At 57.7% G+C, this 25,578-nt stretch overlaps 1 protein-coding gene across 3 annotated transcripts in view; it reads right to left on the bottom strand.

The window, feature by feature from the left end:
• The window catches only part of LOC140103609 (sodium-coupled neutral amino acid transporter 3-like), a 115,317-nt gene that overhangs the window by 46,820 nt on the left and 42,919 nt on the right, over positions 1-25,578 (bottom strand). The gene's annotated exons all lie outside the window — the stretch shown is intronic.

Genomic DNA, 25,578 nt, shown 5'->3' with positions numbered 1-25,578 from the left:
ATCCCATGATGCCCCTGGTGAGCGCCGGCCTCCCCACACATCCTGCATGTAGCATCTCTATTCACAATCCCATGATGCCCCTGGCGAGCGCCGGCCTCCCCACACATCCTGCATGTAGCATCTCTATGCACAATCCCATGATGCCCCTGGTGAGCGCCGGCCTCCCCACACATCCTGCATGTAGCATCTCTATGCACAATCCCATGATGCCCCTGGTGAGCGCCGGCCTCCCCACACATCCTGCATGTAGCATCTCTATTCACAATCCCATGATGCCCCTGGCGAGCGCCGGCCTCCCCACACATCCTGCATGTAGCATCTCTATGCACAATCCCATGATGCCCCTGGTGAGCGCCGGCCTCCCCACACATCCTGCATGTAGCATCTCTATGCACAATCCCATGATGCCCCTGGCGAGCGCTGGCCTCCCCACACATCCTGCATGTAGCATCTCTATTCACAATCCCATGATGCCCCTGGTGAGCGCCGGCCTCCCCACACATCCTGCATGTAGCATCTCTATGCACAATCCCATGATGCCCCTGGTGAGCGCCGGCCTCCCCACACATCCTGCATGTAGCATCTCTATTCACAATCCCATGATGCCCCTGGCGAGCGCCGGCCTCCCCACACATCCTGTATGTAGCATCTCTATTCACAATCCCATGATGCCCCTGGCGAGCGCCGGCCTCCCCACACATCCTGCATGTAGCATCTCTATTCACAATCCCATGATGCCCCTGGCGAGCGCCGGCCTCCCCACACATCCTGCATGTAGCATCTCTATGCACAATCCCATGATGCCCCTGGTGAGCGCCGGCCTCCCCACACATCCTGCATGTAGCATCTCTATGCACAATCCCATGATGCCCCTGGTGAGCGCCGGCCTCCCCACACATCCTGCATGTAGCATCTCTATTCACAATCCCATGATGCCCCTGGCGAGCGCCGGCCTCCCCACACATCCTGCATGTAGCATCTCTATGCACAATCCCATGATGCCCCTGGTGAGCGCCGGCCTCCCCACACATCCTGCATGTAGCATCTCTATGCACAATCCCATGATGCCCCTGGCGAGCGCCGGCCTCCCCACACATCCTGCATGTAGCATCTCTATGCACAATCCCATGATGCCCCTGGTGAGCGCCGGCCTCCCCACACATCCTGCATGTAGCATCTCTATTCACAATCCCATGATGCCCCTGGCGAGCGCCGGCCTCCCCACACATCCTGCATGTAGCATCTCTATGCACAATCCCATGATGCCCCTGGCAACAATCACCAGCGCTAAGCCTACTAACTAGAAGCAATGATAGTGTCTCTACTTACCTCCCCTTGTGGCTCCTGTGTGACCCCCCTCCCCCATTACCCCCCCCCCCAGGTGGCCTCAGGCCCCGCCCATAGCTCCTCCCATTTCTATCCGGGGCTACTGTGACTGGTAGAATTACACAGAGGACAATGGGGATCCCTGTCATGGAGACACCGATGCCTCCCGCTGCAACACTGTAACAAAATACAGATACCATGTATTATTTATGTGTATAGCACCAACACAAGCCGGAGCGCTGCACAGAGAGGCACGTCCCCCCCTGCTGTAACCTCACCATCAGCAAGCTCCGCGCACCAGAGCTCATATATACTGCCCAGTAGTCATAGATACTTCCCAGGACCTATAGATACTACCCAGGACTCATACACATACTGCCCAGTAGTCATAGATACTGCCCGGGACTCACACATATAGTGCCCGGGACTCACACATATAGTGCCCGGGGCTCACACATATACTGCCCGGGACTCACACATATACTGCCCGGGACTCACACATATAGTGCCCGGGACTCACACATATAGAGCCCGGGACTCACACATATACTGCCCGGGACTCACACATATAGTGCCCGGGACTCACACATATAGAGCCCGGGACTCACACATATACTGCCCGGGACTCACACATATAGTGCCCGGGGCTCACACGTATAGTGCCCGGGGCTCACACACATACTGCCCGGGACTCACACATATACTGCCCGGGACTCACACATATAGTGCCCGGGACTCACACATATAGAGCCCGGGACTCACACATATAGAGCCCGGGACTCACACATATACTGCCCGGGACTCACACATATAGTGCCCGGGGCTCACACGTATAGTGCCCGGGGCTCACACACATAGTGCCCGGGACTCACACACATACTGCCCGGGACTCACACATATAGTGCCCGGGGCTCACACATATACTGCCCGGGACTCACACATATAGTGCCCGGGGCTCACACGTATAGTGCCCGGGGCTCACACGTATAGTGCCCGGGGCTCACACATATAGTGCCCGGGGCTCACACATATAGTGCCCGGGGCTCACACATATAGTGCCCGGGGCTCACACATATAGTGCCCGGGGCTCACACATATACTGCCCGGGACTCACACATATACTGCCCGGGGCTCACACATATAGTGCCCGGGACTCACACATATACTGCCCGGGACTCACACATATACTGCCCGGGGCTCACACATATACTGCCCGGGGCTCACACATATACTGCCCGGGGCTCACACATTTAGTGCCCGGGGCTCACACATATAGTGCCCGGGGCTCATACATATACTGCCCGGGGCTCACACATATACTGCCCGGGGCTCACACATATAGTGCCCGGGGCTCACACATATAGTGCCCGGGACTCACACATATAGTGCCCGGGACTCACACATATAGTGCCCGGGGCTCATACACATATAGTGCCCGGGGCTCACACATATACTGCCCGGGGCTCACACATATAGTGCCCGGGGCTCACACATATACTGCCCGGGGCTCACACATATACTGCCCGGGGCTCACACATATACTGCCCGGGGCTCACACATATACTGCCCGGGGCTCACACATATAGTGCCCGGGGCTCACACATATAGTGCCCGGGACTCACACATATAGTGCCCGGGACTCACACATATAGTGCCCGGGGCTCACACATATACTGCCCGGGACTCACACATATAGTGCCCGGGGCTCACACATATACTGCCCGGGGCTCACACATATAGTGCCCGGGGCTCACACATATAGTGCCCGGGACTCACACATATAGTGCCCGGGACTCACACATATAGTGCCCGGGGCTCACACATATAGTGCCCGGGGCTCACACATATAGTGCCCGGGACTCACACATATAGTGCCCGGGACTCACACATACTGGTCCAACGTCATATATACTGCCCTGGAGCTCCTACATACTGCCCATAGTTCATATATACTGCCCATGACTCATATATACTGCCCCAGACAAATCTGGTCACAGGTATGGCAGGAATAAGGTGTCGCTCTTCCCACAATTCGCTGTTTGTCCGTATTTCAGTAATTTTCCACAAAGTGCAAATGAAATGTCAGCGAGGGCAGAAGCCGCCGGGTGATGGGCGTCACAGATATCGATCGGCGCTGCTGGCGTCTGCCCCCACATGACTGATGGCGCAACCACGAGAACCTGCCAGAACCAGCTACTGCTCCCTGGTGTCAGCCCTCGCCGGCCCTTTAAGAATCCTCCTCACAGATTTACTATTAGAAGCTTTACAGACAGAAGAACATAAAGCGGGTGCGAGGCGGTGCCAGACGAGGTGCCCGGCCCCAGCACCCACACTCCACCCCTGGGGCCCCCATATCTACCATGTTCTCTACCATCTTGATAGTTTGTTACAATGTATCAGTGCAGGAAACATGTATCAGTTCATAGTCCAAGCATTTGTCTAGACTAGGCACAACTGTAACAAACCTTCAGCTGTAAGAAATACAGGGAATATTAGTAGTCGATGACAGCAAGCAGAGATGCAGCAGAGGATCATACTGCAGCGTTCTGGGCTATTTGGAGCAGTCGTGACCCTCTGCTGGGGTAACAGGGAGCTCAGCCATGTTATACTTATAGGCAGAGACATATGACACCTCCAGGACACATCCGGAGCCCCCCCCCCCGCCCCCTCTGCTATTAACCCCCTCCTGCCTGTGCCGGAGCACTGACCCCATTCTGTATTTATAGGAAGGAATGGTCTCAGGGAACATCCACCCCCTGATGACGCAAGGACCCGAAGCACAGCGTTTATATCCTGATATATGGATCCAGGATTCCCATTTCCAAAATAGGGAACATCAACATTTAGATCTGGAACCTGCAGCACCAAGAGAGTCGTATCCGTGGATACAGAGCATGCACCCCAATACTGAGTGGTCATATCCCTGTATACAGAGCATGTACCCCAATACTGAGGGGACAGGGCCGTATCCCTGTATACAGAGCATGCACCCCAATACTGAGGGGACAGGGCCGTATCCCTGTATACAGAGCATGCACCCCAATACTGAGGGGACAGGGCCGTATCCCTGTATACAGAGCATGCACCCCAATACTGAGGGGACAGGGCCGTATCCCTGTATACAGAGCATGCACCCCAATACTGAGTGGTCATATCCCTGTATACAGAGCATGTACCCCAATACTGAGGGGACGGGGACATATCCCTGTATACAGAGCATGTACCCCAATACGGAGGGGACAGGGCCTTATCCCTATATACAGAGCATGCACCCCAATACTGAGTGGTCATATCCCTGTATACAGAGCATGTACCCCAATACTGAGGGGACAGGGCCGTATCCCTGTATACAGAGCATGCACCCCAATACTGAGTGGTCATATCCCTGTATACAGAGCATGCACCCCAATACTGAGGGGACAGGGCCGTATCCCTGTATACAGAGCATGTACCCCAATACTGAGGGGACAGGGCCGTATCCCTGTATACAGAGCATGCACCCCAATACTGAGTGGTCATATCCCTGTATACAGAGCATGCACCCCAATACTGAGGGGACAGGGCCGTATCCCTGTATACAGAGCATGTACCCCAATACTGAGGGGACGGGGACATATCCCTGTATACAGAGCATGTACCCCAATACGGAGGGGACAGGGCCTTATCCCTATATACAGAGCATGCACCCCAATACTGAGTGGTCATATCCCTGTATACAGAGCATGTACCCCAATACTGAGGGGACAGGGCCGTATCCCTGTATACAGAGCATGCACCCCAATACTGAGGGGACAGGGCCGTATCCCTGTATACAGAGCATGTACCCCAATACTGAGGGGACGGGGACATATCCCTGTATACAGAGCATGCACCCCAATACTGAGGGGACGGGGCCGTATCCCTGTATACAGAGCATGTACCCCAATACTGAGGGGACGGGGCTGTATCCCTGTATACAGAGCATGTACCCCATTACTGAGGGGACATGGACGTATCCCTGTATACAGAGCATGCACCCCAATACTGAGGGGACGAGGCCGTATCCCTGTATACAGAGCATGTACCCCAATACTGAGGGGACAGGGACGTATCCCTGTATACAGAGCATGCACCCCAATACTGAGGGGACGGGGTCGTATCCGTGTATACAAAGCATGTACCCCAATACTGAGGGGTCACATCCCTGTATACAGAGCATGCACCCCAATACTGAGGGGTCGGGTTCATGATGACGCGACCTGCACTGGAAGCACTATACAGGGAGACATCACAGAGACTGAACAAGCAGGGAATGCTGGGAGATGTCAGCTCCGAATTCCCCACATTCTCCCACACATGACAATCCTGCAGAGGGTTCCAGGAAAATGACCTCTGACCTCCTGACCACAAAGAATCTAATTATATCATGTCCCGCCCCTCTCACCTCAAATAGTGGACACGACCCCTGTGACCGGCGGCTCGGAGTCACGGGGTCACCGGGGGGCGACACTCCTGCGCCAGCTGTCATGTGTACAGAGACCTTCACCCCATCTCCCGTATACGGAATATTCCTCACCGCACCCCAAAACACAGGAGGTCAGGCGCCCGACAGGAGGAGGATCCCCGGATTATTGTCAGGTCCCGCGCAGCGCTCTGGGTGCGGTTTTTTTCACGGTTTCCTGCGTTTTTGGCTGCCGTGAATCCGTTTTTCTTAGTTTCTGTAAGAAGATTTATTAACACTTTCACAGATGCTTAAACTTCCACAAATGAGGAAAAAACGGATTCAAACCGGCCAAACGCAGGGAAACATGGGAAAAGGACGGAAACGTGAAAAAGGGTCATGTGACCGCACCTGCGCGTTACTGGCGATAATCTGCACCTGACGCTAATTTCCTGTTTTTAGACAAATGCGATGGAACCGGCATGAACTTCCCTCTCGTCTCCGGCGGCGGTAAAGCGTGCGTTTTGAAAACGCAATGTTGACAGCAATGTAATGAGGCAAAGCTGCTCTCAGCTGCTGTGACGCGGTAACGCCACGTGAGCCTCCGGCCGCAGGGCGTCCACATGAAGGGGAGACCCATGAGCCACAGCGAGAGAAGTCGCTCCAAGTCCGGGATTTCTAGAATCTTCATCTGTTCTGCAATGTTAGAGCTGAAATCTCCCAGCATTCCCTGGGAGGTGGTGCGCCATACACTGTGCAGTGGTCACGCTGGGTACTACAGCTAAGCCCCCAGGAGCTGCAGTGTAAAGCACAGGGGATGTACTCTATGCTGCGGCCGGCACGCCAGGGGTTAACCTTTATGTGAATTCCTCTGCAGTCCTAATAACCGTCCCTCCAACTGCAGCAATGGAAAACTACTTTAACAAGAAGATAAGACGCCTCCTGCCCCACTGCCAGGAGTCACATATAGAGCAGCACGGATGTCTGACACATAACAGGGAGGCCGGAGGGGGACAGAGGAGTCTGGAGGAGGAGGACAGAGGAGTCTGGAGGAGGAGGACAGAGGAGTCTGGAGGAGGAGGAGGAGGACACAGGAGTCTGGAGGAGGAGGAGGACAGAGGAGTCTGGAGGAGGAGGAGGACAGAGGAGTCTGGAGGAGGAGGAGGACAGAGGAGTCTGGAGGAGGAGGAGGACAGAGGAGTCTGGAGGAGGAGGAGGACAGAGGAGTCTGGAGGAGGAGGACAGAGGAGTCTGGAGGAGGAGGACAGAGGAGTCTGGAGGAGGAGGAGGAGGACAGAGGAGTCTGCAGGAGGAGGAGGAGGAGGAGGACAGAGGAGTCTGGAGGAGGAGATGGACAGAGGAGTCTGGAGGAGGAGGAGGACAGAGGAGTCTGGAGGAGGAGATGGACAGAGGAGTCTGGAGGAGGAGGACAGAGGAGTCTGGAGGAGCAGGACAGAGGAGTCTGGGGGAGGACAGAGGGGTCTGGGGGAGGACAGAGGGGTCTGGGGGAGGACAGAGGGGTCTGGGGGAAGAGGAGGACAGAGGTGTCTGGGGGAAGAGGAGGACAGAGGGGTCTGGGGGAAGAAGAGGAGGACAGAGGGGTCTGGGGGAAGAAGAGGAGGACAGAGGGGTCTGGGGGAAGAAGAGGAGGACAGAGGGGTCTGGGGGAAGAAGAGGAGGACAGAGGGGTCTGGGGGAAGAAGAGGAGGACAGAGGGGTCTGGGGGAAGAGGAGGAGGAGAGAGGGGTCTGGGGGAAGAAGAGGAGGACAGAGGGGTCTGGGGGAAGAAGAGGAGGACATAGGGGTCTGGGGGAAGAAGAGGAGGACAGAGGGGTCTTGGGGAAGAAGAGGAGGACAGAGGGGTCTGGGGGAAGAAGAGGAGGACAGAGGGGTCTGGGGGAAGAAGAGGAGGACAGAGGGGTCTGGGGGAAAAGGAGAAGGAGAGAGGGGTCTGGGGGAAGAAGAAGAGGACAGAGGGGTCTGGGGGAAGAAGAGGAGGACATAGGGGTCTGGGGGAAGAAGAGGAGGACAGAGGGGTCTTGGGGAAGAAGAGGAGGACAGAGGGGTCTGGGGGAAGAAGAGGAGGACAGAGGGGTCTGGGGGAAGAAGAGGAGGACAGAGGGGTCTGGGGGAAGAAGAGGAGGACAGAGGGGTCTGGGGGAAGAAGAGGAGGACAGAGGGGTCTGGGGGAAGAAGAGGAGGACAGAGGAGTCTGGAGGAGGAGGAGGACAGAGGAGTCTGGAGGAGGAGGACAGAGGGGTCTGGGGGAAGAAGAGGAGGACAGAGGGATCTGGGGGAAGAAGAGGAGGACAGAGGGGTCTGGGGGAAGAGGAGGAAGACAGAGGGGTCTGGGGGAAGAAGAGGAGGACAGAGGGGTCGGGGGAAGAAGAGGAGGACAGAGGGGTCTGGGGGAAGAAGAGGAGGACAGAGGGGTCTGGGGGAAGAGGAGGAAGACAGAGGGGTCTGGGGGAAGAAGAGGAGGACAGAGGGGTCTGGGGGAAGAAGAGGAGGACAGAGGGGTCTGGGGGAAGAAGAGGAGGACAGAGGGGTCTGGGGGAAGAAGAGGAGGACAGAGGGGTCTGGGGGAAGAAGAGGAGGACAGAGGAGTCTGGAGGAGGAGGACAGAGGAGTCTGGAGGAGGAGGACAGAGGGGTCTGGGGGAAGAAGAGGAGGACAGAGGGATCTGGGGGAAGAAGAGGAGGACAGAGGGGTCTGGGGGAAGAGGAGGAAGACAGAGGGGTCTGGGGGAAGAAGAGGAGGACAGAGGGGTCGGGGGAAGAAGAGGAGGACAGAGGGGTCGGGGGAAGAAGAGGAGGACAGAGGGGTCTGGGGGAAGAAGAGGAGGACAGAGGGGTCTGGGGGAAGAGGAGGAAGACAGAGGGGTCTGGGGGAAGAAGAGGAGGACAGAGGGGTCTGGGGGAAGAAGAAAAGGACAGAGGGGTCTGGGGGAAGAAGAGGAGGACAGAGGGGTCTGGGGGAAGAAGAGGAGGACAGAGGGGTCTGGGGGAAGAAGAGGAGGACAGAGGGGTCTGGGGAAAGAAGAGGGCAGAGAAGTCTGGGGGAAGAAGAGGAGGACAGAGGAGTCTGAGGGAAGAAGAGGAGGACAGAGGGGTCTGGGGGAAGAAGAGGAGGACAGAGGGGTCTGGGGGAAGAAGAGGAGGACAGAGGGGTCTGGGGGAAGAAGAGGAGGACAGAGGGGTCTGGGGGAAGAAGAGGAGGACAGAGGGGTCTGGGGGAAGAAGAGGAGGACAGAGGGGTCTGGGGGAAGAAGAGGAGGACAGAGGGGTCTGGGGGAAGAAGAGGAGGACAGAGGGGTCTGGGGGAAGAAGAGGAGGACAGAGGGGTCTGGGGGAAGAAGAGGAGGACAGAGGGGTCTGGGGGAAGAAGAGGAGGACAGAGGGGTCTGGGGGAAGAAGAGGAGGACAGAGGGGTCTGGGGGAAGAAGAGGAGGACAGAGGGGTCTGGGGGAAGAAGAGGAGGACAGAGGAGTCTGGGGGAAGAAGAGGAGGACAGAGGAGTCTGGGGGAAGAAGAGGAGGACATAGGGATCTGGGGGAAGAAGAGGAGGACAGAGGGGTCTGGGAGAAGAAGAGGAGGACAGAGGGATCTGGGGGAAGAAGAGGAGGACAGAGGGTTCTGGGAGAAGAAGAGGAGGACAGAGGAGTCTGGGGGAAGAAGAGGAGGACAGAGGGGTCTGGGGGAAGAAGAGGAGGACAGAGGGGTCTGGGGGAAGAAGAGGAGGACAGAGGGGTCTGGGGGAAGAAGAGGAGGACAGAGGGGTCTTGGGGAAGAAGAGGAGGACAGAGGGGTCTGGGGGAAGAAGAGGAGGACAGAGCGGTCTGGCGGAAGAGGAGGAGGACAGAGGGGTCTGAGGGAAGAAGAGGAGGACAGAGGGGTCTGGGGGAAGAGGAGGAGGACAGAGGGGTCTGAGGGAAGAGGAGGACAGAGGAGTCTGGGGGTAGAAGAGGAGAACAGAGGGGTCTGGGGGAAGAAGAGGGCAGAGGAGTCTGGGGGAAGAAGAGGAGGACAGAGGGGTCTGGGGGAAGAGGAGGACAGAGGAGTCTGGGGAAGAAGAGGAGGACAAAGGAGTCTGGGGGAAGAAGAGGAGGACAGAGGGGTCTGGGGGAAGAAGAGGAGGACAGAGGGGTCTGAGGGAAGAGGAGGACAGAGGAGTCTGGGGGAAGAAGAGGAGAACAGAGGGGTCTGGGGGAAGAAGAGGAGGACAGAGGGGTCTGGGGGAAGAAGAGGAGGACAGAGGGGTCTGAGGGAAGAGGAGGACAGAGGAGTCTGGGGGAAGAAGAGGAGAACAGAGGGGTCTGGGGGAAGAAGAGGAGGACAGAGGGGTCTGGGGGAAGAAGAGGAGGACAGAGGGGTCTCGGGGAAGAAGAGGAGGACAGAGGGGTCTGGGAGAAGAAGAGGAGGACAGGGGGGTCTGAGGGAAGAAGAGGAGGACAGAGGGGTCTGGGGGAAGAAGAGGAGGACAGAGGGGTCTGGGGGAAGAAGAGGAGGACAGAGGGATCTGGGGGAAGAAGAGGAGGACAGAGGGGTCTGGGGGAAGAAGAGGAGGACAGAGGAGTCTGGGGGAAGAAGAGGAGGACAGAGGGGTCTGGGGGAAGAGGAGGAGGACAGAGGGGTCTGGGAGAAGAAGAGGAGGACAGAGGGGTCTGGGGGAATAAGAGGAGGACAGAGGGGTCTGGGGGAAGAAGAGGAGGACAGAGGGGTCTGGGGGAAGAAGAGGAGGACAGAGGGGTCTGGGGGAAGAAGAGGAGGACAGAGAGGTCTGGGGGAAGAGGAGGAGGACAGAGGGGTCTGAGGGAAGAAGAGGAGGACAGAGGGGTCTGGGGGAAGAGGAGGAGGACAGAGGGGTCTGAGGGAAGAGGAGGACAGAGGAGTCTGGGGGAAGAAGAGGAGAACAGAGGGGTCTGGGGGAAGAAGAGGAGGACAGAGGAGTCTGGGAGAAAAAGAGGAGGACAGAGGGGTCTGGGGGAAGAAGAGGACAGAGGGGTCTGGGAGAAGAAGAGGAGGACAGAGGGGTCTGGGGGAAGAGGAGGAGGACAGAGGGGTCTGGGGGAAGAGGAGGAGGACAGAGGGGTCTGGGGAAAGAAGAGGAGGACAGAGGGGTCTGGGGGAAGAGGAGGAGGACAGAGGAGTCTGGGGGAAGAGGAGGACAGAGGGGTCTGGGGGAAGAGGAGGACAAAGGAGTCTGGGGGAAGAAGAGAAGGACAGAGGGGTCTGGGGGAAGAAGAGGAGGACAGAGGGTTCTGGGAGAAGAAGAGGAGGACAGAGGGTTCTGGGAGAAGAAGAGGAGGACAGAGGAGTCTGGGGGAAGAAGAGGAGGACAGGGGGGTCTGGGGGAAGAAGAGGAGGACAGAGGGGTCTGGGGGAAGAAGAGGAGGACAGAGGGGTCTGGGGGAAGAAGAGGAGGACAGAGGGGTTTGGGGGAAAAAGAGGAGGACAGAGGGGTCCGGGGGAAGAAGAGGAGGACAGAGGGGTCTGGGGGAAGAGGAGGAGGACAGAGGGGTCTGAGGGAAGAAGAGGAGGACAGAGGGGTCTGGGGGAAGAAGAGGAGGACAGAGGGGTCTGGGAGAAGAAGAGGAGGACAAAGGGGTCTGGGGGAAGAAGAGGAGGACAGAGGGGTCTGGGGGAAGAAGAGGAGGACAGAGGAGTCTGGGGGAAGAAGAGGAGGACAGAGGGGTCTGGGGGAAGAGGAGGAGGACAGAGGGGTCTGGGAGAAGAAGAGGAGGACAGAGGGGTCTGGGGGAATAAGAGGAGGACATAGGGGTCTGGGAGAAGAAGAGGAGGACAGAGGGGCTGGGGAAAGAAGAGGAGGACAGAGAAGTCTGGGAGAAGAAGAGGAGGACAGGGGGGTCTGAGGGAAGAGGAGGAGGACAGAGGAGTCTGGGGGAAGAAGAGGGGGACAGAGGGGTCTGGGGGAAGAAGAGGAGGACAGAGGGGTCTGGGGGAAGAGGTGGAGGACATAGGGGTCTGGGAGAAGAAGAGGAGGACAGAGGGGCTGGGGGAAGAAGAGGAGGACAGAGGGGTCTGGGGGAAGAGGAGGAGGACAGAGGAGTCTGGAGGAAGAAGAGGACAGAGGGGTCTGGGAGAAGAAGAGGAGGACAGAGGGGTCTGGGGGAAGAAGAGGAGGACAGAGGGGTCTGGGAGAAGAAGAGGAGGACAGAGGGGTCTGGGAGAAGAAGAGGAGGACAGAGGGGTCTGGGAGAAGAAGAGGAGGACAGAGGGGTCTGGGGGAAGAGGAGGAGGACAGAGGGGTCTGGGGGAAGAAGAGGAGGACAGAGGGGTCTGGGGAAAGAAGAGGAGGACAGAGGGGTCTGGGGGAAGAGGAGGAGGACAGAGGAGTCTGGGGGAAGAGGAGGACAGAGGGGTCTGGGGGAAGAAGAGGACAGAGGGGTCTGGGGGAAGAAGAGGAGGACAGAGGGGTCTGGGGGAAGAGGAGGACAAAGGAGTCTGGGGGAAGAAGAGAAGGACAGAGGGGTCTGGGGGAAGAAGAGGAGGACAGAGGGTTCTGGGAGAAGAAGAGGACGACAGAGGAGTCTGGGGGAAGAAGAGGAGGACAGAGGGGTCTGGGGGAAGAAGAGGAGGACAGAGGGATCTGGGGGAAGAAGAGGAGGACAGAGGGGTCTGGGGGAAGAAGAGGAGGACAGAGGGGTCTGGGGGAAGAAGAGGAGGACAGAGGGGTCTGGGGGAAGAAGAGGAGGACAGAGGGGTCTGGGGGAAGAAGAGGAGGACAGAGGGGTCTGGGGGAAGAAGAGGAGGACAGAGGGGTCTGGGGGAAGAAGAGGAGGACAGAGGGGTCTGAGGGAAGAAGAGGAGGACAGAGGGGTCTGGGGGAAGAGGAGGAGGACAGAGGGGTCTGAGGGAAGAGGAGGACAGAGGAGTCTGGGGGAAGAAGAGGAGAACAGAGGGGTCTGGGGGAAGAAGAGGAGGACAGAGGAGTCTGGGAGAAGAAGAGGAGGACAAAGGGGTCTGGGGGAAGAAGAGGGCAGAGGAGTCTGGGGGAAGAAGAGGAGGACAGAGGGGTCTGGGGGAAGAGGAGGACAGAGGAGTCTGGGGGAAGAAGAGGAGGACAGAGGAGTCTGGGGGAAGAAGAAGACAGAGGGGTCTGGGAGAAGAAGAGGAGGACAGAGGGGTCTGGGGGAAGAAGAGGAGGACAGAGGGGTCTGGGAGAAGAAGAGGAGGACAGAGGGGTCTGGGGGAAGAGGAGGAGGACAGAGGGGTCTGGGGGAAGAGGAGGAGGACAGAGGGGTCTGGGGAAAGAAGAGGAGGACAGAGGGGTCTGGGGGAAGAGGAGGAGGACAGAGGAGTCTGGGGGAAGAGGAGGACAGAGGGGTCTGGGGGAAGAAGAGGAGGACAGAGGGATCTGGGGGAAGAAGAGGAGGACAGAGGGGTCTGGGGGAAGAAGAGGAGGACAGAGGAGTCTGGGGGAAGAAGAGGAGGACAGAGGGGTCTGGGGGAAGAGGAGGAGGACAGAGGGGTCTGGGAGAAGAAGAGGAGGACAGAGGGGTCTGGGGGAATAAGAGGAGGACAGAGGGGTCTGGGGGAAGAAGAGGAGGACAGAGGGGTCTGGGGGAAGAAGAGGAGGACAGAGGGGTCTGGGGGAAGAAGAGGAGGACAGAGAGGTCTGGGGGAAGAGGAGGAGGACAGAGGGGTCTGAGGGAAGAAGAGGAGGACAGAGGGGTCTGGGGGAAGAGGAGGAGGACAGAGGGGTCTGAGGGAAGAGGAGGACAGAGGAGTCTGGGGGAAGAAGAGGAGAACAGAGGGGTCTGGGGGAAGAAGAGGAGGACAGAGGAGTCTGGGAGAAAAAGAGGAGGACAGAGGGGTCTGGGGGAAGAAGAGGACAGAGGGGTCTGGGAGAAGAAGAGGAGGACAGAGGGGTCTGGGGGAAGAGGAGGAGGACAGAGGGGTCTGGGGGAAGAGGAGGAGGACAGAGGGGTCTGGGGAAAGAAGAGGAGGACAGAGGGGTCTGGGGGAAGAGGAGGAGGACAGAGGAGTCTGGGGGAAGAGGAGGACAGAGGGGTCTGGGGGAAGAGGAGGACAAAGGAGTCTGGGGGAAGAAGAGAAGGACAGAGGGGTCTGGGGGAAGAAGAGGAGGACAGAGGGTTCTGGGAGAAGAAGAGGAGGACAGAGGGTTCTGGGAGAAGAAGAGGAGGACAGAGGAGTCTGGGGGAAGAAGAGGAGGACAGAGGGGTCTGGGGGAAGAAGAGGAGGACAGAGGGGTCTGGGGGAAGAAGAGGAGGACAGAGGGGTCTGGGGGAAGAAGAGGAGGACAGAGGGGTCTGGGGGAAGAAGAGGAGGACAGAGGGGTCTGAGGGAAGAAGAGGAGGACAGAGGGGTCTGGGGGAAGAGGAGGAGGACAGAGGGGTCTGAGGGAAGAGGAGGACAGAGGAGTCTGGGGGAAGAAGAGGAGAACAGAGGGGTCTGGGGGAAGAAGAGGAGGACAGAGGAGTCTGGGAGAAGAAGAGGAGGACAAAGGGGTCTGGGGGAAGAAGAGGGCAGAGGAGTCTGGGGGAAGAAGAGGAGGACAGAGGGGTCTGGGGGAAGAGGAGGACAGAGGAGTCTGGGGGAAGAAGAGGAGGACAGAGGAGTCTGGGGGAAGAAGAAGACAGAGGGGTCTGGGAGAAGAAGAGGAGGACAGAGGGGTCTGGGGGAAGAAGAGGAGGACAGAGGGGTCTGGGAGAAGAAGAGGAGGACAGAGGGGTCTGGGGGAAGAGGAGGAGGACAGAGGGGTCTGGGGGAAGAGGAGGAGGACAGAGGGGTCTGGGGAAAGAAGAGGAGGACAGAGGGGTCTGGGGGAAGAGGAGGAGGACAGAGGAGTCTGGGGGAAGAGGAGGACAGAGGGGTCTGGGGGAAGAAGAGGAGGACAGAGGGATCTGGGGGAAGAAGAGGAGGACAGAGGGGTCTGGGGGAAGAAGAGGAGGACAGAGGAGTCTGGGGGAAGAAGAGGAGGACAGAGGGGTCTGGGGGAAGAGGAGGAGGACAGAGGGGTCTGGGAGAAGAAGAGGAGGACAGAGGGGTCTGGGGGAATAAGAGGAGGACAGAGGGGTCTGGGGGAAGAAGAGGAGGACAGAGGGGTCTGGGGGAAGAAGAGGAGGACAGAGGGGTCTGGGGGAAGAAGAGGAGGACAGAGAGGTCTGGGGGAAGAGGAGGAGGACAGAGGGGTCTGAGGGAAGAAGAGGAGGACAGAGGGGTCTGGGGGAAGAGGAGGAGGACAGAGGGGTCTGAGGGAAGAGGAGGACAGAGGAGTCTGGGGGAAGAAGAGGAGAACAGAGGGGTCTGGGGGAAGAAGAGGAGGACAGAGGAGTCTGGGAGAAAAAGAGGAGAACAGAGGGGTCTGGGGGAAGAAGAGGACAGAGGGGTCTGGGAGAAGAAGAGGAGGACAGAGGGGTCTGGGGGAAGAGGAGGAGGACAGAGGGGTCTGGGGGAAGAGGAGGAGGACAGAGGGGTCTGGGGAAAGAAGAGGAGGACAGAGGGGTCTGGGGGAAGAGGAGGAGGACAGAGGAGTCTGGGGGAAGAGGAGGACAGAGGGGTCTGGGGGAAGAGGAGGACAAAGGAGTCTGGGGGAAGAAGAGAAGGACAGAGGGGTCTGGGGGAAGAAGAGGAGGACAGAGGGTTCTGGGAGAAGAAGAGGAGGACAGAGGGTTCTGGGAGAAGAAGAGGAGGACAGAGGAGTCTGGGGGAAGAAGAGGAGGACAGAGGGGTCTGGGGGAAGAAGAGGAGGACAGAGGGGTCTGGGGGAAGAAGAGGAGGACAGAGGGGTCTGGGGGAAGAAGAGGAGGACAGAGGGGTCTGGGGGAAGAAGAGGAGGACAGAGGGGTTTGGGGGAAAAAGAGGAGGACAGAGGGGTCCGGGGGAAGAAGAGGAGGACAGAGGGGTCTGGGGGAAGAGGAGGAGGACAGAGGGGTCTGAGGGAAGAAGAGGAGGACAGAGGGGTCTGGGGGAAGAAGAGGAGGACAGAGGGGTCTGGGAGAAGAAGAGGAGGACAAAGGGGTCTGGGGGAAGAAGAGGAGGACAGAGGGGTCTGGGGGAAGAAGAGGAGGACAGAGGAGTCTGGGGGAAGAAGAGGAGGACAGAGGGGTCTGGGGGAAGAGGAGGAGGACAGAGGGGTCTGGGAGAAGAAGAGGAGGACAGAGGGGTCTGGGGGAATAAGAGGAGGACATAGGGGTCTGGGAGAAGAAGAGGAGGACAGAGGGGCTGGGGAAAGAAGAGGAGGACAGAGAAGTCTGGGAGAAGAAGAGGAGGACAGGGGGGTCTGAGGGAAGAGGAGGAGGACAGAGGAGTCTGGGGGAAGAAGAGGGGGACAGAGGGGTCTGGGGGAAGAAGAGGAGGACAGAGGGGTCTGGGGGAAGAGGTGGAGGACATAGGGGTCTGGGAGAAGAAGAGGAGGACAGAGGGGCTGGGGGAAGAAGAGGAGGACAGAGGGGTCTGGGGGAAGAGGACAGAGGAGTCTGGAGGAAGAAGAGGACAGAGGGGTCTGGGAGAAGAAGAGGAGGACAGAGGGGTCTGGGGGAAGAAGAGGAGGACAGAGGGGTCTGGGAGAAGAAGAGGAGGACAGAGGGGTCTGGGAGAAGAAGAGGAGGACAGAGGGGTCTGGGAGAAGAAGAGGAGGACAGAGGGGTCTGGGGGAAGAGGAGGAGGACAGAGGGGTCTGGGGGAAGAAGAGGAGGACAGAGGGGTCTGGGGAAAGAAGAGGAGGACAGAGGGGTCTGGGGGAAGAGGAGGAGGACAGAGGAGTCTGGGGGAAGAGGAGGACAGAGGGGTCTGGGGGAAGAAGAGGACAGAGGGGTCTGGGGGAAGAAGAGGAGGACAGAGGGGTCTGGGGGAAGAGGAGGACAAAGGAGTCTGGGGGAAGAAGAGAAGGACAGAGGGGTCTGGGGGAAGAAGAGGAGGACAGAGGGTTCTGGGAGAAGAAGAGGACGACAGAGGAGTCTGGGGGAAGAAGAGGAGGACAGAGGGGTCTGGGGGAAGAAGAGGAGGACAGAGGGATCTGGGGGAAGAAGAGGAGGACAGAGGGGTCTGGGGGAAGAAGAGGAGGACAGAGGGGTCTGGGGGAAGAAGAGGAGGACAGAGGGGTCTGGGGGAAGAAGAGGAGGACAGAGGGGTCTGGGGGAAGAAGAGGAGGACAGAGGGGTCTGGGGGAAGAAGAGGAGGACAGAGGGGTCTGGGGGAAGAAGAGGAGGACAGAGGGGTCTGGGGGAAGAAGAGGAGGACAGAGGGGTCTGGGGGAAGAAGAGGAGGACAGAGGGGTCTGAGGGAAGAAGAGGAGGACAGAGGGGTCTGGGGGAAGAGGAGGAGGACAGAGGGGTCTGAGGGAAGAGGAGGACAGAGGAGTCTGGGGGAAGAAGAGGAGGACAGAGGGGTCTGGGGGAAGAAGAGGAGGACAGAGGGGTCTGGGGGAAGAAGAGGAGGACAGAGGGGTCTGGGGGAAGAAGAGGAGGACAGAGGGGTCTGGGGGAAGAAGAGGAGGACAGAGGGGTCTGAGGGAAGAAGAGGAGGACAGAGGGGTCTGGGGGAAGAGGAGGAGGACAGAGGGGTCTGAGGGAAGAGGAGGACAGAGGAGTCTGGGGGAAGAAGAGGAGAACAGAGGGGTCTGGGGGAAGAAGAGGAGGACAGAGGAGTCTGGGAGAAGAAGAGGAGGACAAAGGGGTCTGGGGGAAGAAGAGGGCAGAGGAGTCTGGGGGAAGAAGAGGAGGGCAGAGGGGTCTGGGGGAAGAGGAGGACAGAGGAGTCTGGGGGAAGAAGAGGAGGACAGAGGAGTCTGGGGGAAGAAGAAGACAGAGGGGTCTGGGAGAAGAAGAGGAGGACAGAGGGGTCTGGGGGAAGAAGAGGAGGACAGAGGGGTCTGGGAGAAGAAGAGGAGGACAGAGGGGTCTGGGGGAAGAGGAGGAGGACAGAGGAGTCTGGGGGAAGAGGAGGACAGAGGGGTCTGGGGGAAGAAGAGGACAGAGGGGTCTGGGGGAAGAAGAGGAGGACAGAGGGGTCTGGGGGAAGAGGAGGACAAAGGAGTCTGGGGGAAGAAGAGAAGGACAGAGGGGTCTGGGGGAAGAAGAGGAGGACAGAGGGTTCTGGGAGAAGAAGAGGACGACAGAGGAGTCTGGGGGAAGAAGAGGAGGACAGAGGGGTCTGGGGGAAGAAGAGGAGGACAGAGGGATCTGGGGGAAGAAGAGGAGGACAGAGGGGTCTGGGGGAAGAAGAGGAGGACAGAGGGGTCTGGGGGAAGAAGAGGAGGACAGAGGGGTCTGGGGGAAGAAGAGGAGGACAGAGGGGTCTGGGGGAAGAAGAGGAGGACAGAGGGGTCTGGGGGAAGAAGAGGAGGACAGAGGGGTCTGAGGGAAGAAGAGGAGGACAGAGGGGTCTGGGGGAAGAGGAGGAGGACAGAGGGGTCTGAGGGAAGAGGAGGACAGAGGAGTCTGGGGGAAGAAGAGGAGGACAGAGGGGTCTGGGGGAAGAGGAGGAGGACAGAGGAGTCTGGGGGAAGAGGAGGACAGAGGGGTCTGGGGGAAGAAGAGGACAGAGGGGTCTGGGGGAAGAAGAGGAGGACAGAGGGGTCTGGGGGAAGAGGAGGACAAAGGAGTCTGGGGGAAGAAGAGAAGGACAGAGGGGTCTGGGGGAAGAAGAGGAGGACAGAGGGTTCTGGGAGAAGAAGAGGACGACAGAGGAGTCTGGGGGAAGAAGAGGAGGACAGAGGGGTCTGGGGGAAGAAGAGGAGGACAGAGGGATCTGGGGGAAGAAGAGGAGGACAGAGGGGTCTGGGGGAAGAAGAGGAGGACAGAGGGGTCTGGGGGAAGAAGAGGAGGACAGAGGGGTCTGGGGGAAGAAGAGGAGGACAGAGGGGTCTGGGGGAAGAAGAGGAGGACAGAGGGGTCTGGGGGAAGAAGAGGAGGACAGAGGGGTCTGGGGGAAGAAGAGGAGGACAGAGGGGTCTGGGGGAAGAAGAGGAGGACAGAGGGGTCTGGGGGAAGAAGAGGAGGACAGAGGGGTCTGAGGGAAGAAGAGGAGGACAGAGGGGTCTGGGGGAAGAGGAGGAGGACAGAGGGGTCTGAGGGAAGAGGAGGACAGAGGAGTCTGGGGGAAGAAGAGGAGGACAGAGGGGTCTGGGGGAAGAAGAGGAGGACAGAGGGGTCTGGGGGAAGAAGAGGAGGACAGAGGGGTCTGGGGGAAGAAGAGGAGGACAGAGGGGTCTGGGGGAAGAAGAGGAGGACAGAGGGGTCTGAGGGAAGAAGAGGAGGACAGAGGGGTCTGGGGGAAGAGGAGGAGGACAGAGGGGTCTGAGGGAAGAGGAGGACAGAGGAGTCTGGGGGAAGAAGAGGAGAACAGAGGGGTCTGGGGGAAGAAGAGGAGGACAGAGGAGTCTGGGAGAAGAAGAGGAGGACAAAGGGGTCTGGGGGAAGAAGAGGGCAGAGGAGTCTGGGGGAAGAAGAGGAGGGCAGAGGGGTCTGGGGGAAGAGGAGGACAGAGGAGTCTGGGGGAAGAAGAGGAGGACAGAGGAGTCTGGGGGAAGAAGAAGACAGAGGGGTCTGGGAGAAGAAGAGGAGGACAGAGGGGTCTGGGGGAAGAAGAGGAGGACAGAGGGGTCTGGGAGAAGAAGAGGAGGACAGAGGGGTCTGGGGGAAGAGGAGGAGGACAGAGGGGTCTGGGGGAAGAGGAGGAGGACAGAGGGGTCTGGGGAAAGAAGAGGAGGACAGAGGGGTCTGGGGGAAGAGGAGGAGGACAGAGGAGTCTGGGGGAAGAGGAGGACAGAGGGGTCTGGGGGAAGAAGAGGACAGAGGGGTCTGGGGGAAGAAGAGGAGGACAGAGGGGTCTGGGGGAAGAAGAGGAGGACAGAGGGGTCTGGGGGAAGAAGAGGAGGACAGAGGGATCTGGGGGAAGAAGAGGAGGACAGAGGGGTCTGGGGGAAGAAGAGGAGGACAGAGGGGTCTGGGGGAAGAAGAGGAGGACAGAGGGGTCTGGGGGAAGAGGAGGAGGACAGAGGGGTCTGGGGGAAGAAGAGGAGGACAGAGGGGTCTGGGGGAAGAAGAGGAGGACAGAGGGGTCTGGGGGAAGAGGAGGACAGAGGGGTCTGGGGGAAGAAGAGGAGGACAGAGGGGTCTGGAGGAAGAAGAGGAGGACAGAGGGGTCTGGGGGAAGAAGAGGAGGAGAGAGGAGTCTGAGGGAAGAGGAGGAGGACATCTATTGCTCTCTGTTATCAGCCGTGGCCAGGAGCTGTAGGATTTGGCATATAACAGATGGCGCCCCCCACGGGCTCTTCAGCACAATATTATCAGTAAAAATGAGGCACCTGTGGAATGTGAGGAGGATGAAGGAGCAGATGAGGGGCGAGGGGACATATAACATGGGGGAGGCACTGAGTGACCCCCTGATGTCAGGGCTGTAACCTGCTGCACAGAGGGGGGCAACAACAACATTCTGCCCCGCAGGGGAGGCAATAACTAGAAAGAACAACATGGAACAGAACTACAGCAACACAACCCCCAGCAGAGAAGGACACTGCACAGGGAGGCGCTATAGGTGACAGAGAAGGACACTGCACAGGGAGGCGCTATAGGTGACAGAGAAGGACACTGCACAGGGAGGTGCTATAGGTGACAGAGAAGGACACTGCACAGGGAGGTGCTATAGGTGACAGAGAAGGACACTGCACAGGGAGGCGCTATAGGTGACAGAGAAGGACACTGCACAGGGAGGCGCTATAGGTGACAGAGAAGGACGCTGCACAGGGAGGCGCTATAGGTGACAGAGAAGGACACTGCACAGGGAGGCGCTATAGGTGACAGAGAAGGACGCTGCACAGGGAGGCGCTATAGGTGACAGAGAAGGACACTGCACAGGGAGGCACTATAGGTGACAGAGAAGGACACTGCACAGGGAGGCGCTATAGGTGACAGAGATGATATATGCTGAACAACAAGATGCTCTGGGTGATATATGAAATATGATGGGCTCTATAAGTAACAGACCCTGTATCACAGGTGACAGACCCCATCACAAAGGTGCTATAGCAGTACACTAGGTACAGATACTATAAATGTGATGAACGCTATACATGAAGGTGCTATAGGTGACAGATGCCATACATGGAGGTGCTACAGGTGACAGATGCCATACATGAAGGTGCTTCAGGTGACAGATGTCATACATGAAGGTGCTATAGGTAATGGACATTATACATGGAGGTGCTATAGGTGACAGATACTATACATGGAGGTGCTATAGGTGACAGATGCCATACATGGAGGTGCTATAAGTGACAGATGCCATACATGGAGATGCTATAGGTAATGGACACTATACATGGAGGTGCTACAGGTGACAGACACCATACATGGAGGTGCTATAGGTGACAGATGCCATACATGGAGGTGCTATAGGTGACAGATGCCATACATGGAGGTGCTACAGGTGACAGATGCCATACATGGAGGTGCTATAGGTGACAGATGCCATACATGGAGGTGCTACAGGTGACAGATGCCATACATGGAGGTGCTATAGGTGACAGATGCCATACATGGAGGTGCTATAGGTGACAGATGCCATACATGAAGGTGCTATAGGTAATGGACATTATACATGGAGGTGCTATAGGTGACAGATGCCATACATGGAGGTGCTATAGGTGACAGATACTATACATGGAGGTGCTACAGGTGACAGATGCCATACATGGAGGTGCTACAGGTGACAGATGCCATTCATGGAGGTGCTATAGGTGATCTATAGAGGAGCTCCGGGCAGTACTAGTGTCATGGGGGGTCAGATTTGTTGTTGCTGCTGATTTACGTGAATGGGAGGATTAATGTGTAACCTGCTGTAACTGTAACGCATCTGCAGCTGTGGATGATGCAAGTGTCACCGTGTGCAGCTGCAAAGCAGGAGAGTAAACACGAGCAAGACAGAGGGCGCAGCACCCCCCAGCAAGTGTCACCCCATCTGCCAGGCGCTAATACATGTAACCAGCGCACTGGGCACACTGTGCTGTAACCAGCGCACCGACACACACTGTACTGTAACCAGCGCACCGACACACTGTACTGTAACCAGCGCACCGACACACTGTACTGTAACCAGCGCACCGACACACACTGTACTGTAACCAGCGCACCGACACACACTGTACTGTAACCAGCGCACCGACACACACTGTACTGTAACCAGCGCACCGACACACACTGTACTGTAACCAGCGCACCGACACACACTGTACTGTAACCAGCGCACCGACACACTGTACTGTAACCAGCGCACCGACACACACTGTACTGTAACCAGCGCACCGACACACACTGTACTGTAACCAGCGCACCGACACACACTGTACTGTAACCAGCGCACCGACACACACTGTACTGTAACCAGCGCACCGGGCACACGGTACTGTAACCAGCGCACCGACACACACTGTACTGTAACCAGCGCACCGGGCACACTGTACTGTAACCAGCGCACCGACACACACTGTACTGTAACCAGCGCACCGACACACACTGTACTGTAACCAGCGCACCGGGCACACACTGTACTGTAACCAGCGCACCGGGCACACTGTACTGTAACCAGCGCACCAACACACTGTACTGTAACCAGCGCACCGACACACACTGTACTGTAACCAGCGCACCGGGCACACTGTACTGTAACCAGCGAATTGACACACACTGTACTGTAACAAGCGTACCGACACACTGTACTGTAACCAGCGCACCGACACACACTGTACAGTAACCAGAGCACCGGGCACACACTGTACTGTAACCAGCGCACCGGGCACACTGTACTTTAACCAGCGTACCGACACACACTGTACTGTAACCAGCGCACCGGGCACACGGTACTGTAACCAGCGTACTGACACTGTACAGTAACCAGCGCACCGGGCACACTGTACTGTAACCAGCGCACCGGGCACACTGTACTGTAACCAGCGCACCGACACACACTGTACTGTAACCAGCGCACCGGGCACACACTGTACTGTAACCAGCGCACCGGGCACACACTGTACTGTAACCAGCGCACCGGGCACACTGTACTGTAACCAGCGCACCGACACACACTGTACTGTAACCAGCGCACCGGGCACACTGTACTGTAACCAGCGTACCGACACACTGTACTGTAACCAGCGCACCGACACACACTGTACTGTAACCAGCGCACCGGGCACACTGTACTGTAACCAGCGCACGGACACACACTGTACTGTAACCAGCGCACCGACACACACTGTACTGTAACCAGCGCACCAACACACACTGTACTGTAACCAGCGCACCGGGCACACACTGTACTGTAACCAGCGCACCGGGCACACACTGTACTGTAACCAGCGTACCGACACACTGTACTGTAACCAGCGCACCGACACACACTGTACAGTAACCAGCGCACCGACACACACTGTACAGTAACCAGCGCACCGACACACTGTACTGTAACCAGGGCACCGACACACACTGTACAGTAACCAGCGCACCGGGCACACACTGTACTGTAACCAGCGCACCGGGCACACTGTACTTTAACCAGCGTACCGACACACACTGTACTGTAACCAGCGCACCGGGCACACTGTACTGTAACCAGCGCACCGACACACACTATACTGTAACCAGCGCACCGACACACACTGTACTGTAACCAGCGCACCGACACACACTGTACTGTAACCAGCGCACCGGGCACACTGTACTGTAACCAGCGTACCGACACACTGTACTGTAACCAGCGCACCGACACACACTGTACTGTAACCAGCGCACCGGGCACACTGTACTGTAACCAGCGCACGGACACACACTGTACTGTAACCAGCGCACCGACACACACTGTACTGTAACCAGCGCACCGGGCACACTGTACTGTAACCAGCGCACCGACACACACTGTACAGTAACAAGCGCACCGGGCACACACTCTACTGTAACCAGCGTACCGACACACTGTACTGTAACCAGCGCACCGACACACACTGTACAGTAACCAGCGCACCGACACACACTGTACTGTAACCAGCGCACCGACACACACTGTACTGTAACCAGCGCACCGACACACACTGTACTGTAACCAGCGCACCGGACACACACTGTACTGTAACCAGCGCACCGGGCACACTGTACTGTAACCAGCGCACCGGGCACACTGTACTGTAACCAGCGCACCGGGCACACACTGTACTGTAACCAGCGCACCGACACACACTGTACTGTAACCAGCGCACCGGGCACACTGTACTGTAACCAGCGCACCGACACACACTGTACTGTAACAAGCGTACCGACACACTGTACTGTAACCAGCGCACCGGGCACACACTGTACTGTAACCAGCGCACCGGGCACACACTCTACTGTAACCAGCGTACCGACACACTCTACTGTAACCAGCGCACCGACACACACTGTACAGTAACCAGCGCACCGACACACACTGTACAGTAACAAGCGTACCGACACACTGTACAGTAACCAGCGCACCGGGCACACGGTACTGTAACCAGCGTACTGACACTGTACTGTAACCAGCGCACCGGGCACACTGTACTGTAAAAAGCGCACCGACACACACTGTACTGTAACCAGCACACCGACACACACTGTACTGTAACCAGCGCACCGGGCACACGGTACTGTAACCAGCGCACCGGGCACACTGTACTGTAACCAGCGCACCGGGCACACTGTACTGTAACCAGCGCACCGGGCACACTGTACTGTAACCAGCGCACCGGGCACACTGTACTGTAACCAGCGCACCGACACACACTGTACTGTAACCAGCGCACCGACACACACTGTACTGTAACCAGCGCACCGACACACACTGTACTGTAACCAGCGCACCGGGCACACTGTACTGTAACCAGCGCACCGGGCACACTGTACTGTAACCAGCGCACCGACACACACTGTAACCAGCGCACCGACACACACTGTTCTGTAACCAACGCACCGGGCACACTGTACTGTAACCGCTGATCCAGTTGTTCTTGGTGCCGCGGCTGCTAATCCCACTCACGCTGAGAGAATTCCATTGATATATAGAAATACAGAGAGGTCACTAACACAGGATTAAGCAGTCACAGCATGAAATGGCTGATAACAGAGAGCAGTAACATGCAGTAATCCCCACTTACACAGCCTAGACAGCCATAACAGAGAGAAATTACATGTAGTAACTTGTGTAGACCTGTCTCGCGTAGCTGATACCAGAAAGCAATAACATGAGCTAGCCCTGACCTATAGCTAAACACACAACATATGGATAGAATTCCTGCCCCTATAGGAGGTCACTCACAGCTTCCAAAAGAAGAGATTCCTTGGAAACAAATGCTTTTGGGACCCCCATATATTATCCGCTGCCCCCCACTCCATACATTATCCGCTGCCCCCCCTCCATACATTATCCTCTGCCCCCCCACTCCATACATTATCCGCTGCCCCCCACTCCATACATTATCCGCTGCCCCCCACTCCATACATTATCCGCTGCCCCCCCTCCATACATTATCCGCTGCCCCCCACTCCATACATTATCCGCTGCCCCCCCTCCATACATTATCCGCTGTCCCCCCTCCATACATTATCCGCTGCCCCCCCTCCATACATTATCCGCTGCCCCCCCACTCCATACATTATCCGCTGCCCCCCACTCCATACATTATCCGCTGCCCCCCACTCCATACATTATCCGCTGCCCCCCACTCCATACATTATCCGCTGCCCCCCACTCCATACATTATCCGCTGCCCCCCACTCCATACATTATCCGCTGCCCCCCACTCCATACATTATCCGCTGCCCCACCACTCCATACATT

This window comes from Engystomops pustulosus, chromosome 10, assembly GCF_040894005.1.
Source record: "Engystomops pustulosus chromosome 10, aEngPut4.maternal, whole genome shotgun sequence".
Classification (NCBI taxonomy): domain Eukaryota; kingdom Metazoa; phylum Chordata; class Amphibia; order Anura; family Leptodactylidae; genus Engystomops; species Engystomops pustulosus.
The sequence above is the reverse complement of the archived record's forward strand: the minus strand, read 5'-3'. Positions and strand labels throughout refer to the sequence as shown.